This window comes from Pinus tabuliformis, chromosome 9, assembly GCF_031772625.1.
Source record: "Pinus tabuliformis cultivar Carrire ecotype Pingquan chromosome 9, CPIR1, whole genome shotgun sequence".
Classification (NCBI taxonomy): domain Eukaryota; kingdom Viridiplantae; phylum Streptophyta; class Pinopsida; order Pinales; family Pinaceae; genus Pinus; species Pinus tabuliformis.
The window spans coordinates 1,474,309,992-1,474,327,102 of NC_142307.1; positions in this window are offsets into that span (position 1 = coordinate 1,474,309,992).

Genomic DNA, 17,111 nt, shown 5'->3' on the forward strand with positions numbered 1-17,111 from the left:
ATTAAATAACCCTAATTATCAAGTTAACCAACATATAACAACAATTAGTTAACATATAACATGCTCATAAAAAACATATGACCTAATCATCAAGCTAACTATCATATAACAACAACAATTTAACGTATAGATACTCATCAACAACATATAACATGATCATCAAGTTATCTAACATAAAACAAAAATAGCAATGCATACAACCATAGGTTACTACCATCCTTGACTATCCAACACATGTGCATATAACTACACTGATCAACTAACATCTATCATGAATGTAACCATAACATCAAAAGACATATACATAAACCTAATGCATATAAAGATCCTTAACTTACATACATGCATGCCAAACATACCATACCTGTATGGCAGTCTTCTCTTACCCCAAAGTATAATGTTGGAACCTCACTTTGATAGTCTGCATCTCCTACTCTATCTCAACCAACACATTAGCATCATAATGACCTAAATTGCATACACTGACTTCACAAGGCATATTTGACCTGCTATTCATGCATAACTATAACCAAGACCATACATGCATAACAACTTCATATATACATATAACACATGAGTAAAAAACCATATATACACCATTCTAGCTAGAGTCCAGTCATCAATGCATGACCATATCAACTACACAAACAATGACCTCATGCATGACAACAACAACCACCTCATGTGCACTTGATAATATATGATCATTGACGTGCATAACAATGCATATTCAACCATACACACATGAAGGCATACTCCATTATTACACTTTCAACCTTCACATGGCGACATCACTACAACCATGATCAACACCATGCAAGTGAAACAAGCACATGGACTACATGCATAAGGAACACATATGCAACCAACATGAAATAATGATCAACACACAGCCCAAGGAGAGCGCAACCATTCTCTGATACCACTTTGTACCACCCTCCTCCCACATCTACCCAAGCAAACACCAACCGGGGTAGACATGCAATGAGAGGCCACTATGATATGATTCGAACTCCTAGGTAACCTTAATGAAATGGAACCGATAGAACATCACACATAGTCATCCAACATCATCAACAAAACCCTCAGGAGATAAGTCAGCCACTATGAAAACTTGTCCTTGGGTCCCACTATTGTTCTGGACCTCTTAGTCCATAGTCACTCTCATGCTATGGGCAAGGGAGCGACCAGAAACCCAAAATTTCTCTCATAGGCTTGCCTGCTAGCGATTGTGGACTAGAACTGCCAATTTTGTGCCAATGGCCTCGGGATTTAAGCCACTTTTGTAGGACCAGAGCCCAGGCCACTGCCTAGAATGGAATGATAGCTTGAAATCAAGAAAAGTACAGGGAAACAATGAAGCAAAATCAATAAGCCCGATAATACCTTAACCAAACCCCTACTAGCCATGATAGGCATTTTCTTAAACATATCATCGACGTGTAACCTATAGGTGTAAGCAACAAAATTAAGTGTAGAGATCTCATACTTGTCTGAGAATCACTATGAACCATTGTTTCCTCATGCCATTTGTTGCATTATCATCTATTAGATCATAGACACATTATCCATTTATGTACAATTAAAAACATGATGAGAGCCATACATAGTTTATGTCATAAAATACATACATAACCAACATAATAGGGACATAAATACTAATGAAATCACAGCCATATAAACCACATATAATCCATCATAATGCTCATAGAGATACAAGGATAAATAACCTTTCATTACTGATGCAAAATCCAAATCCGTGATGGGACTTCCACATTCCACCCGACTGTAGAATGGTTGAGCCAAATCTCTCTTTAGCCATTCACCCCCATGACATATTCCAAGCATGAATGTGGGATCTCATAGAACCCATAAATAAAAACTCATACTGGGCTTCTAGAGGCCATCCACCTCAACCCATCAAACAATGATTCCACCTCACAGTTGGACATCACCAAACCATCATCAGATCGGTCTCCATCCAAGCCTTCTAGGGCTTGTAGAGTGTTTGTTCCAACATGGCTCCTAGGACTATTAACTCAACCCATGGCTGCCGTCGGGCTCTAGAGCGTTTGTCAAACCAAGTATTCCAGGACTAGTAACTCAACCCACAAATTTTACCAGGCTTCCAGAGAGTTTTGTAGTGCCCCGCTCTAGTTGACTGACAGTGATATGAGATTAACATTTATTTAGCGCTAAGGCCCACACTTTATTATTTGAGGACCTCGGGTTGAGGATCCGAACACATGAATGTATTATTATTGGTTGTGATATTAGTGGTTGTGATGTTAGTGGTTGTGATGTTTATGTATGATCTCCATTGATATTATGATGAAGATAGCATGAATGGTTATATATGTTATCTATTGGTATTATGATGATTGTAACATTAAACGGTTAAGTTTGGTCGTTATTGAAATTATGATGATGATGGTAGTAAATGATATGTATGCTCTCTATTAAAATCATGATGATGATAAATTTGATAAATAGGTATATTTCTATTGATGTTATGATGTTGATAGCTTGATGGATATGTATGTTTCTATTGATGTTTTGATGATGATAGCTATGATGGATGTGTCCCCTATGTTACCTACTTTCATTAGTTCGGGCTTACTATGAACAATGATGTGAATGACTAGGTGTTGTTAATGATGCTATTATGACAATGACTAACATTGAGAAACCTTGTTACTGATGATTATTGAGTATGGAAGGAAACCACCAAAGGCATTCGCATATGACGAGTTGATGACAACTGGTTTGATGAAAAAAAATTATATTATTTTATCTTTGAAATTCAAAGTCAATTTTGAAACCTGCTATATATGTTTATCTATATTCTGATGAGATGTTAGTGGTTGCAAGCACATATGAGTTGCTTGGACGAATGAATCACATATGGGTGATGGGGTTGTACAAGTGGATGGAACTACATGGAGGGGTGGGACAGTGCCCCTGAGCTCACCCACTAGCACTCCCGCAATGACTTGGGCTGGAAAGGTTGAAACACCTTCACCTTGAAGATCACGATGTCATGAGGGCAGGTCCAAAAGTTGGGTCGCTAATGAGGATCTTACCGGGGGGCACGCATCAAGGTGGATTCCTTGATCCCCGACACCATTAGTCTCACTATAGCAGGCAACATAAGAGATGATAGTGGTCTATGATGTTGCACCTATACTTTCCCCTCGTAATCACTGAATGCTTGAAGGGCAAGTGGTGTGGCACCCTTGGAACTTCAAGGGAATTTGTTGAAGGGAACACCCCACTTGGCACCCTTGGCATCACAAATAAACTATTAGGTGTGGCACCCTTGGAACTTTAAGGGAAGTTCTTGAAGGGCACGACCAAACTTGGCACCCTTGAAATCATTAAAAATAAATAAATTAATAATTATAATCAAGAAATGAAAAATAGGTAAATTTTGCATCAAGGTTAAATGATGTTAGAAACCAAGGTAATTAAATCAAAATAAAACTTGGGTTAAGAGGATCATGGGAAGAAATAAAATATTTTATCTTAAAAACACTACCCACCCCATGTTGGAAAATATTAGGTAGATTATGTAGTTAATTAGGTAAAAAGGGGAAAGAGGGACATAAATGTAAGGATAAAGATTAATCCTAAACTAGTAAAACCTAATTAAGAGAAGAGGAAGGTGAATTAAAATAAGATTAATAAATTAAATTTTAGAGAAATGTAGAGAACCTCCATGTGGAAACAACCAACATAAGAATATCCATCTAAGAGATAACTTGAGTTAAATTAGGGAGTAGATAGGGGATCAAATCTTGACTCATTAATTGACTTTAGTAATGAACACAAATTAAGGAATAAAAAGGGGGATCAAGAGGCAACTAGGAGAAGAAATAGGAATCTGGTTGAGGTGAGGAAAATATTAGTTTTAAATTAAATTTTATGTAAATAATTTTGGAGACCCTTGATGAGAGAGTGACACATGGGTGGGTGAATAATCAAACTATTGAATTATAAAAAAAAATTAATTATGCATGACATTCCAAGTGTCACCTATGAGGACTCTTATAAAAGAAGGGGCAAGCCATGGGAGAAAGACTTTTGGGGAACCCTATTGTTGGATGGATGAGACTATGTCAGAGCAGTGATTACGAAACTATAGTGAGTTTGGTGAGGTAGAGGATTTTAGAGAGGGGACTCTTGAGCCAAGGAGTGCTCTCCTCTACCAGCTATTGCATTCCTCCATTGTACAACCCCATTGTAGCTCGGGGGTCCGCGGGGAAGAAGAGTACCCAAGGAGTAGGCTAGGAGGTTAACCGGTGGGTCATCGCATTCGGATCAAGTACATCGTCATTCACTCTCGGAGGTGACCGACAACAAGGGAAGACAAGTAACAACAAATCAAGTGGAGTCTCGTCTTCTGGTGAACGGTACATATGTGTTGCAATATTATTTTGTATGATTTCTTTATGGACTTAGTTAAATATATGTAAATTTTATGATATGTTCAGTGAAATGAAATTCAGGAATGTGTTAGACAGTGCTGAATAAATTTGAATTCCCAATGTTTTTCTCTTCTGGTTGTATTTTATTGTGATTTATTTTTAAGATAGAATATATATATATATATATATATATATATATATATATATATATATATATATATATAGATATATATATAGATAGATAGATAGAACGGGTCCTTACAAGTTTGTCTAAGTAGGGCTTCCACAGCGTTTGTCCAACCAGGGCTTCTAGGACTAGTAACTCAACCCAAGCCATTACAGGGTTTCTAGAGTGTTTTTCCAACCAAGGCTTCCATGAACTAATAGCCCAACCCAAGCTAAGGAAACATGAGAACCAACCAAAACACAATAATGAAAATAAACCCACATTCACCATGGCTATCTAGGAAATGGAAAGGATAGGAAATCCACTGTCGATCCAAGCAATCCTCCATGCCAATGAGATATCACAACCAATAAACCATGTGCATGTGCCATGCATGCAACTCAGTACATGCAAGAAAATATGATGTAGCTACTGATCCCGATGCCTTCTTTCACTTTCCTACTCTTCATGTTCCTTCTTGCTCCAAAAATCCAAGTATGTCACACCCACCAAGAGTGTTCCAAGAAAAATCTAAGTATCCAACAGTGAGAGAGAGAGAGAATAATGAGAGAGAGATCCAACACTGAACTGAACAAGTCTTGCCCACTGATTCTTAAAAGCCTTTTTATTAATGAGGCCTCTATTTTCTTCATTTTCCTCCTCACATGAAAATTGTGACCTTTCACCTCCTTTTTCTCCTAATTTCCATTATTTTCATAAATAAATGTGACAAAATACGTTTTTGTCTTTCCAAAGCCCTAGCCATTGCCTTTTCCAATTTCCTTAGCCATAATAAAACGAAACAACACCCACTAGGATGTTTCCCCCACCATTCAACTTGGAATATATGTCCCATCACCATGGCCTTATATATTTTTACATGGAATTTTACCAGGGCTGTTACAGTATTGGAAGGGGGTGGTACTTTACTTGTTCCCATAAATCATCTGACAAACTTACCACACAGGCACATCCTTTGTTCATATCACTAAAACCCTAAACAAAAGCATAATTCAAGTATTCCTTGGCCAAATTCGAACATTAAATAAGGAACAAAGTATTAGTTCAAATCATATGGATGGAACAAATTAACTACCAACCTTTTTTATGTGTGTGTGTGTGTGTGTGTGTGAGAGAGAGAGAGAGAGAGAGAGAGAGAGAGAGATTTAACCTTGGGTATCTCATAACCCAATTCAATGGTATATGGGGTTAAAATGTGGACTATTTCTCTTAACCATAAGATTGCCATGATAATAGATATGGTGTTGGCTATATCACATGCCTAATTTTCATTTTGCAAATGAGTGATTAAAATAATTCTTCCTAATGTGGTTTTAGGTGGGATTGGTAAAAAAAGAGTTTTGATTATGGGTATTTAGGTACAAATGTTATTTTATGTGTGGCTAAATAATTAGAAAAAATATTATATATAATTTGCTAAATAAACCCATGTAATATAAGTACAATTCATTTCTTTAAATAAATATATATGAGAAATCAAGTTATATATATATATATATATTTATATCACTTTAACTATTGTCGAGGGTTAAATTTGTCAGATGGGGATCAACTAAAATTCTATAAAAAATGTATGACAACAATAACTACTAGTAGAACAAAATAGTTAAATGTGGTTGAGCTACATCGACTAATGCTATTTTCAACCCTTTTTAACTAATGGAATTTATTGACATATATATATATATATATATATATATATATATATATTATATATATATATATATATATATATATATATATATATTTGGTTTTTATAGTTGATAATTGATTTGCAAGGGAATGCTTAGTAGAGTTATGGACTAAAATATCAATACAAATAATATTGAAATATCTATAATATGGTCAACCATGTTAGATATATATATGATATGGTTTAAATGTCTAGTATGGTAAACCATGTTAGACTATGACCTATCTCTTTGTCTATAATTGAATTACACCCATTCAATGGGGGTTTCACTAATCATGTGTAGGAAATTTTCTATATAATAGAATTGACAACTCCATTAAGGAAAGCTTCGATTTATTTCCTTAGTTTTCTAGGTGTTTTTATTTCTTATTTTGAATCATATTAGGAATATTCTTTAGAATCGATGAAATGGTTGGACGAAAGTGATGCACCCTGACTGCTCTCTAATTTCAAGTAGTTTTAGCTTGATTAATTTCTAGGAAATTATATCCACTTTATTTCTTGTTTTTCTTTATGTTGGTGACTATTCTTGAAGAAAATTGCGGCCAACCACAAGTTACCTTTAGAAAAGGAATGCCACATAAATTTCTCAATTATTTATGAACAATAATCAATGAAAATACTCATTTGGTTGCTTGTTACTGGAGAGACAGGTATGGCTAAGTCTAGTAGGTGGTTTTTTCAAATATTTTTAACCTCTGCCTATCTTAGATTTTAGCTCGTTTGAATTGCAAAATGGTTATAAAATGTTGCATTGCATCTTTCAATTATCTTTGGTATTTGCATATTTTAGCTTAATTGAATCAAAAAATGGTTAAATAATTGAACATGCCTTTCAATATGGTTTTAGGCATTTTTATTTATTATTTTTTTTTAGCAAAACTTGCATGTAGGATTGGTTTATTTTAGAGAATTGCATATTCTTGTGTTCTTGTTTGTTGGTTTGTCTAAGGGGGTTGACTGCATTTTCAAAATGTTTATAAAAAAGGAACCTCTTAATACCTTTTAATTCATGTAGTATTATTCATTGGAAGTTGTTAGTGTTAGTCTTTGTAGCCTTCCTCCAGTGATCAAACATGCTCTTACAAAGTGATTTTAAGGTGTCAAGGTCAAATTTCGTCATTTCAGTGAGTCTTCAAGTAAAATTTGGTCACTAGGTATTAGGTCTAGGGTTTGCTTTTACTCTTGTCAAAGTTGTCCAAATGTCGGTCCATGTCACCATTCAGATGAGTGTACCATCATTCAGAGGGTTTTCATCATCATGTCAGGTTCCAATGGGTCATTTTACACCTTGTTCACGCTTCAGTTGTGCCTAAGTAAGGTTCATTTCTCTCTCCTAGGGTTTTGAAGTTAATTTTCTCTTGGATGGTCAAATCATCAGCAAAACTTGTATCTTGATGTTCATACACCTTCCCCTATCCTTAATGTACCTTATTAAACACTTCCCATCACTGATATCCCTCAAATTCCTCATTTTCACACAAACCCTAGTTTCTTGCTACAATTTGACAATTTTCTAGGCTAGGTCTGTGTTTTTCCCTTTTGGACCCCTTCCCCTCACTCAATCTTTGAAATTCCACTTTCCCCTGCTTCCTAACATCCCTCTCTACTTCCCAAAATTTTCTCAAGAATTTAGAAGCCCCTTATCCCCTTCATTTCACTTCATTTCGACAAATCCCCTGTTCCACACATCGGGATAGGTTTTACTCCAATGATGTTTCTGAGCAAGAAAAGATGAATTTGGGAAAACTGAGAGAGTTTTTTGTCCAAAATAGGCCAAGGAAGAAAAAACTCCTTCACTTTTTACACAGGTGTCATGGTTTTAGAGAAATGTCAAAAATACAGTTGCCTCAGGAGAATTGATGCACCTCAGAAGTGACCGTGGGAAAATCAAGAATTATTCTAGCTTGGTTGGCCAAATGACTTTCTTGATGAGTCAAATGATAACTAAACACAAATATATTTCCAATGTGCTATCATGAGCTGAATTTGGAGTTGAGGAAGACCTTCAAAAGTTTACTGCAACAACACTCTTCCTTTAGGCAACCTCAATTTTTCACATTTTGACCAGTCTTGGGAGATTTGACTTTTGACAAGGAAAATGAACTCCAAATTGAAAAATTAAAGTTGTGTTGTAAAGTAGACTCAATAATATTTTTAACGAGCTATCGTACACCCCATTTGGACACAGGAAAAGCCTCCAAAAGTCTCCTGCAAAAGGTGCAACGCATTGAGCCAGCGCGGCCCATTGGGCAGTGATTTACAGTGTATTTTTATAACAGGCGCGACGCATTGAGGCAGCGCAACGCACAGGACTTCAAGGCCTGAAATCATTCAAATATTCCTCCAAATCTCCCAAAATTTTAAATTCCTCATTGCCCAAGTAAGTTCACACTCCAATATGCTCAATGCATGAGTTTGTCTCAGTCCTCTTGGTGATTTAATAAAGAAATATTGAAACCCTAGCTCCTTGCAGTTTGATGAAAAAACATTACATAGGTTTATAAATTGCATTTTTTGATGCTAAATCCCACTCCCATCATTCTCACTCACTCATTCCCTCACTCCCTCACTTCATTTTCTCCCTCCCTTTTCATTTATATTTACCCTTTCCATATTCCCCATATCCCTAAACTACCAACCCTAAATCCCTAATCCAACCATCCCAAACCCTAATCAAATATCCCTAATCCCTAAATGTTATACCCTAAACCCTTTCATTCCCAAAAACCCTACAGTTATCATTAAATCCTCCTCTCATCAGTCCCACTCATCCATGGAGCTCAAAAACATAAAGAAAAACTGGCAAGCTGCTAAGAGGAGGAAAACTAAATTGACAACACTTGAAAGGGAAATTCAAGCTGATTGTAGATCTTGGCTTGAGGTGAAAAACATGCACTTGGAAAAGATGCTGTAGAAGGCCAACAAAGAGAAACATATGTTGAGGAACATGGCCTACCACTACTTGTCAAGAAATATGGTGTGCAAAGCAAGAATCAAGAATTTGAAGGCCAAGTTGAAGAAAGCCATGAGGAAGAGAAAAGAGAAAGCTAGACTCTAGATCTTGGCTGAGGCTTTCTTAGCCCAACACAGCACCTGATGAGGAATGCTTAGCCCAAATTTCAAGAAATTTGTGAAACTTTTTGCAATTTTGAAATTTTTGGCCTAAAAAACAGGTTTTTCTACCTGATGCGCTCGTGCCACTTGGCGCGCGCTTTTACTAGAGACCTCCTTTTGAGGAAAACTTAGAATTTTTGGATTTTTCATGGAAAAATATGAATTCCCTCACATGGCCAATAAATTTTTACAGGTTTTGAGCTTCCAAAAAGGTCAAAAACACCTCAAAAATGACCTTTCTGCGCCTTTTTGGACACACAAGAAGTAATGTTGGGATAACTCAATTTTGGAGGGGTAAAGGAAGAAAAAATTTAGAAATTCCACTTGTTCTGGAAAGTAGATATGCAGACCTTTCCAACAAGCCCACTTGGAGAAAATTTGGTGCACGGTAAGGCCTCCAAAATCAGCTGCAAAAAGGTGCTACGCATAGGGAAATCAACGCAGAGCATATGATGAAATTTGCTCATTTTGGCCAAAAAACTCTGTTTTTCGCCTAGTTTCTTCATAGTTTGACTTTTCTCTTTCTAATAGTCAAACTCATGATGTAATTTAATGTGAATTGATGGATTTTGATGTAATTATGCTAAATTTTCACTCATAGAGGTAGATTCATCATGAAAAAGTAGTTTGCAACTGAATGAATTAGTTTCCTAGGTTTTAGAGGCATGCTGTTCCACTGCCTACTTTTCAGTTCTTAGTTTAGATCTTGTTGAAATAGCTCCTAAAATCATGAATTCGACCCCTAAAGCCTAGCATGAGTTGTTTGATGCCTATATCTAGTAGTTTTTCAGTCATTTGAGAAGGTTGGACTCTTGTGAATGCTTTGAGCATTATTGTACATTCATTTTCAGCAATTTGGCAAAGGAATTGACCAGGGTTTGCAACACTTTATGGGATTCTTGTGGCATCTTGATTTGGTATTGTGTTTCCTTCTGTAATTGCAAGTTTTACATGTGTTTTATGTATGCCATCATCTCTCTTTGTTTCATCTTAACTAAATAAAACAAGGATAAATGTAGAATCCATTGAAATTACAGTGATCTACCTAGGGTTTGTTTAGTTATTTATGTTTTCAGCTGTTGAAGAGAATCCCTGAGTCTTTCATGCCCTCTCCAACTCCTCACCAGTCTAAAATCTCTCCATATCACTCAATTTTGAAGTGCTAAACCATTTGCCTACCTCGCCCCATAGAGATTTCTGCAAAACTGTGTCCATTCCCCGCACCCAAATCTGCCTTTCACAATTGAGCCAGCAAACCCATCTTAAATTCAATCAAACACCTTTGTACACATACCTAGCCTAAAATCAGTCATTACATAAGTCATCTCAAGCTTCATTGGCCATATTTTCTAAGATTGACAAGGAGATAGCCCTCTCCCGACCTGGTAGGGCTAGCTACCAGGTTAAGCATGGTTTGATGTTACCCTAGATCTTGCCTTTCTCAGCCTGAGGTAGATTTAGGCCATAACATAGTGGCAACTCCACTGTGGAAAAGAAAAGTTTGTTGTTTGCTTTGTAGACTATAGACGGAGCCTGAAGTTAGCCAGATAGCCTTTGAACTGCTCTTGCTCTGCAAGTGCATAGTAGATGAATGCTGCTTCAGTCAATCTCTGGTCTAGTTTATGAACTGAACATCTGGTTTCCTCAGCAAAAATGTAATCAAGTTCAGATCTGATTGTTGATGGTGGACAATGATCAGACATAGCAAGGATAAAATCCTTCACCTGGTGACTCTAAATCAGTTTCGAGATCAGATCCAAGGACTCCACTGGAGGATGAACTTGACCAGCAGAAACATGAAAGGACAATATGGAAAGATCAGGTATTCAAGTTGGAATTTCATCCAAGAAATTTTGTTCTTTGTCATAAATTATTTCTTCTCTTTTCCCGAGAATGTCAAGAAGGCTTTGCAAAGTATATTGTATTTGAGAAAAGATCCTCGGCCTGCGTTTGATTCCTTCCCTTTGAAGATTGTGAATACCAAAGATTTGCATGCCTTTGAGCTTGATCAAGACCCTTTTTCTGAATCTTGTGATGACCGTCTTCAAACTGATGAGCCTCAAGAGACCAAGATTGATTCTACACCTTCTATACATAGCCATATACCTTGTAAAATTCCAGATCGATACAAGCCTCTGATTTTACCTCCTATATCCCATGCTTTCCCTAAAAATCATCTACCAAGATTTGATGGTGAACACGACAACATCACTGCTGAGAGACATGTTCTGAATTTTGAGTCTTTTCTTGGCCTTTTTGAAGTTAATGAAGAGGATGTCAGAATTAGGCTTTTTGCTCTTTCTTTGCAAGGCAAAGTCAAGAGTTGGTTTAAAACCCTGCCTGATGCGAGCATCTCAGATTTCCAGCAGTTCATCAAAGTTTTCCTCGACAAGTGGGTGGTCAGACAGAACCCTTTCTTGATTATAGAAGAGTATAACCAGCTGAAAAGATTGCCAGGGGAGATAGTACAACAGTTTTCTGCCAGGTTTAACAAAGTCTATTTTTCGATGCTGATTAATATAAGGCCTCCTCCTGGATCTGGTCTCTTGCACTACCCGGAATCCTTTGATCCGGAAATGGAGTTTCAGCTGAGAGAAAGGAATCCTGCAACACTTGAAGAGATGCAGAACAATGCAGTAGACGTAGAGGCTCATTTACCAATCCGAAGGGTAAAGTTGAAGGAAGAAGAGATGAAAAACATAGATCCAAAGGAATCGACATCTCTGGAGGTAAAGCTTGACATCTTTGGAAGAGATGATGCAAAGGATCACCACAAGGAATGAGTATAGTGTTCAAGCCCATTGTTCGCTGATTGAAGAAGAACAAGTTGTTGATCCAAAACATCTTATTTCTTATCCCAGTTGTCATAGATCTGATAATGATTGTTTTGTAGATCATCTTGGAGAAGAGATATCTGTTGATATGACATGTATGCTTGATGATGTATTTTATACTAATGATTTGCCTCAGTTTGATCAATATGATGATGATTATGTTCTCCAAACAGAAGCTAATCTTGCAGACAAATCAACAGCTAGTTTGTGGAAGGAGGAAGTTCATTTTCAGCAGCTCGAATACAATGTTCAGCCATCACATATTAGCTATGGAAATGATGAGGAAAGTGCAGCAAATTTTGAAGTAAGTGAAGGATCTTTGCCTTTTTTTTTGCTTCGTTTCAATTCATCAGAGACAACTTTCATGCAATCAGAAATAAACTATCGACAAGTCTTGATTTGGACCATCTTGAGAGCAATGAAAACCTTGTTCAAGACTTTTCATATCCAAATTTGCAGCCCCCGAATCCCATTGATTGTCAAGTTGCAGATGAAAACATGGACGCTGGACCATATGATCAAATGATGCAACATGATTCCATACCTTTCTGTTTTGAATCATTTCAGTTTTTGAAGGAAAATTTGTATAGTACATCTTCAGTAAAGGATGATCAGCCTGTAGAAAATCATGCAATCTCATTAGAACCAATAGAAAATGGGTTGCAAAAGTATTTTCAAGTTTTTGGCGATCCAATAGCTGATGTGTTGGATGATGTTTGCAGTCAAAGTCTTTCTCCTATCTGTGAGCTTGACAAAAGTATTGATACAAACTTGATCCGGTAGCCGGTTTCTTTGTCATTTTCAGTAGGAGTCTCGTCACAAAGCTTAGATCAAAGTTTGCATTCATGGTATGAGGAGAAGAGAAGTAATCCATTGAATGAGCTAAGTCCCAGTGTGCATGAACTTCAAGATCCTTATGTAGTGTTTTTGGAGGCGGATAGAGAATCCATATCATTCAACGGATCTATTTCCAAGTTTTCATGGGAGTTGCCTTTCAGTAGTTCTTTCTTGTTGTTCATAAGCAAGCACTTGTGGAGAATGAAAATAGCAGCCAGAATGCTTACTTGGTTGCATTGGTTGTTTCATTTCACTTGATCAGGTGATGAATGGAACAGCTAGAGTAGATTGTGTTGAATAAGCTCCATTTTGAGCATATTTTCTAGTTTGTTGGTTGTGTTTAAGTATTGAGTCAATTTTTAGTTGAGTGAGAGTCAGTTTGTGTCATCAAGTTGTCAATTTTCAGTCATGCATTTCAGCTTGAGTTTTTGACTCCATTGCCCAATGGATAAGGCACTGGTCTGCTCTCCCAAAGATCTGTCGTTCTTGGCACCTCCAAGGAGCTACCATCCCCATTGGAGCCAATGTTAGTTTCAGTCTTTGCAGCCTTCCTCCAATGATCAAACATGCTCTTAAAAAGTGATTTTAAGGTGTCAAGGTCAAATTTCGTCATTTCAGTGAGTCTTCAAGTAAAATTTGGTCACTAGGTATTAGGTCTAGGGTTTGCTTTTACTCTTGTCAAAGTTGTCCAAATGTCGGTCCATGTCACCATTCAGCTGAGTGTACCATCATTCAGAGGGTTTTCATCATCATTTCAGGTTCCAATGGGTCATTTTACACCTTGTTCATGCTTCAGTTGTGCCTAGGTAAGGTTCATTTCTCTCTCCTAGGGTTTTGAAGGTAATTTCTCTTGGATGGTCAAATCATCAGCAAAACTTGTATCCTGATGTTCATACACCTTCCCCTATCCTTAATGTACCTTATTAAAGACTTCCCATCACTGATATCCCTCAAATTCCTCATTTTCACACAAACCCTAGTTTCTTGCTACAATTTGACAATTTTCTAGGCTAGGCCTGTGTTTTGCCCTTTTGGGCCCTTCCCCTCACTCAATATTTTAAATTACACTTTCCCCTACTTCCTAACATCCCTCCATACTTCCCAAAATTTTCTCAAGAATTTAGAAGCCCCTTATCCCGTTCATTTCGCTTCATTTCGACAAATCGCCTGTTCCACACATCAGGATAGGTTTTACTCCAATGATGTTTTTGAGAAATACAAGATGAATTTGGGAAAACTGAGAGAGGTTTTTGTCCAAAATAGACCAAGGAAGAAAAACCTCCTTCACATTTTACACTGGTGTCATGGTTTTAGAGAAATGTCGAAAATACAGTTGCCTAAGGAGAATTGATGCACCTCTGAAGTGACCCTGGGAAAATCAAGATTTCTTCTAGCTTGGTTGGCCAAATGACTTGCTTGATGAGTCAAATGGTAACTAGACACAAATATATTTATAATGAGCTATCAGGAGCTGAATTTGAAGTTGAGGAAGACCTTCAAAAGTTGACTGCAACAGCACTCTGCCTTTAGGCAGCCTCATTTTTCACATTTTGACCAGTCTTGGGAGATTTGACTTTTGACAGGGCAAATGAACTCCAAATTGAAAAATTCAAGTTGTGTTGGAAAGTAGACTCAATAAGATTTCCAACGAGCTATCTTGTACCCAATTCGGACACCAGGAAGGCCTCCAAAAGTCTCTTGCAAAAGGTGCGATGCATTGAGCCAGCGTGGCGCATTGGGCAGTGATTTACAGTGTATTTTTATAACGGGTGCGACGCATTGAGGCAGTGAGGCACACAGGACTTCAAGGCCTGAAATTTTTCAAATCTTCCTCAAAATATCCCAAAATTGTAGATTCCTCATTTCCCAAGTAAGTTCACACTCCAATATGCTCAATGCATGAGTTTGTCTCAGTCCTCTTGGTGATTTAATAGGGAAATATTGAAACCCTAGCTCCTTGCAGTTTGATGAAAAAACATTGCATAGGGTTTATAAATTGCATTTTTTGCTGCTAAATCCCACTCCCATCATTCTCACTCACTCATTCCCTCACTCCCTCACTTCATTTTCTCCCTCCCTTTTCATTTATATTTACCCTTTCCATATTCCCCATATCCCTAAACTACCAACCCTAAATCCCTAATCCCACTATCCCAAACCCTAATCAAATATCCCTAATCCCTAAATGTTATAACCTAAACCCTTTCATTCCCAAAAACCCTACAGTTAGCATCAAATCCTATCCTCATCATTCCCACTCATCCATGGAGCTCAAAAACATAAAGAAAAACCAGCAAGCTGCCAAGAGGAGGAAAACCAAATTGACAACACTTGAAAGGGAAATTCAAGTTGATCATAGATCTTGGCTCGAGGTGAAAAACATGCACTTGGAAAAGATGCTGGAGAAGGCCAACAAAAAGAAAAATATGTTGAGGAACATGGCCTACCACTACTTCTTAAGAAATATGGTGTGCAAAGCAAGAATCAGGAATTTGAAGGCCAAGTTGAAGAAAGCCATGAGGAAGAGAAAAGAGCAAGATAAACTCCAAATCTTGGCTGAGGCTTCCTTAGCCCAAAACAACACCTGATGAGGAATTCTTAGCCCAAATTTTAAGAAATTTGTGAAACGTTTTGCAATTTTGAAATTTTTGGCCTAAAAAACAGGTTTTTCTGCCTGATGTGCACGCCACTTAGCGTGCGCTTTTGCTAAAGACCTGCTTTTGAAGAAAACTCAGCATTTTTGGATTTGTCATGGAAAAATATGAATTCCCTCACATGGCCAATAAATTTTGACAGGTTTTGAGCTTCCAAAAAGGTCAAAAACACCTCAAAAATGACCTTTCTGCCCCTTTTTGGACACATAGGAAGCAGTGTTGGGATAACTCAATTTTGGAGCGGTAAATGAAGACCAAATTCAGAAATTCCACTTGTTCTGGAAAGTAGACAAGTAGAAATTTCCAACAAGCCCACTTGGAGCAAATTTGGTGCACGGAAAGGCCTCCAAAATCAGCTGCAAAAAGGCGCTACGCATAGGGAAATTAGCACAGCGCATAGGATGAAATTTGCTCATTTTGGCCAAAAAACTCTGTTTTTCGCCTAGTTTCTTCACAGTTTGACTTTTCTCTTTCCAATAGTCAAAATCATGATATAATTTAATGTGACTTGATGGATTTTGATGTAATTATGCTAAATTTTCACTCATAGAGGTAGATTCATCATGAAAAAGTAGTTTGCAATTGAATGAATCAGTTTCCTAGGTTTTAGAGGCATGTTGTTCCATTGCCTACTTTTCAGTTCTTAGTTTAGATCTTGTTGAAACAGATCCTAAACTCATGAATTCGACCCCTAAATCCTATCATGAGTTGTTTGATGTCTATATCTAGTAGTTTTTCAATCATTTGAGAAGGTTGGACTCTTGTGAATGCTTTGAGCATTATTGTACATTCATTTTCAGCAGTTTGGCAAAGGAATTGACCAGGGTTTGCAGCACTTTATGGGATTCTTGTGGCATCTTGATTTGGTATTGTGTTTCCTTCTGTAATTTCAAGTTTTACATGTGTTTTATGTATGCCATCATCTCTCTTTGTTTCATCTTAACTAAATCAAACAAGGATAAAGGTAGAATCCATTGAAATTGCAGTGCTCTACCTAGGGTTTGTTTAGTTATTTATGTTTTCAGCTGTTGAAAAGGATCCCTGAGTCTTTAATGCCCTCTCCAACTCCTCATCAATCTAAAAGCTCTCCATCTCACTCAATTTTGAAGTGCTAAACCATTTGCCTACCTCGCCCCATAGAGATTTCTGCAAAACTGTGTCCATTTCACGCACCCAAATCTGCCTTTCACAATTGAGCCAGCCAACCCATCTTAAATTCAATCAAACACCTCTGTACACATACCTAGCCTAAAATCAGTCATTACATCAGTCATCTCAAGCTTCCTTGACCATCTTTTCTGAGATTGACAAGGAGAGAGCCCTCTCCCAACTTGGTAGGGCTAGTTACCAGGTTAAGCGTGG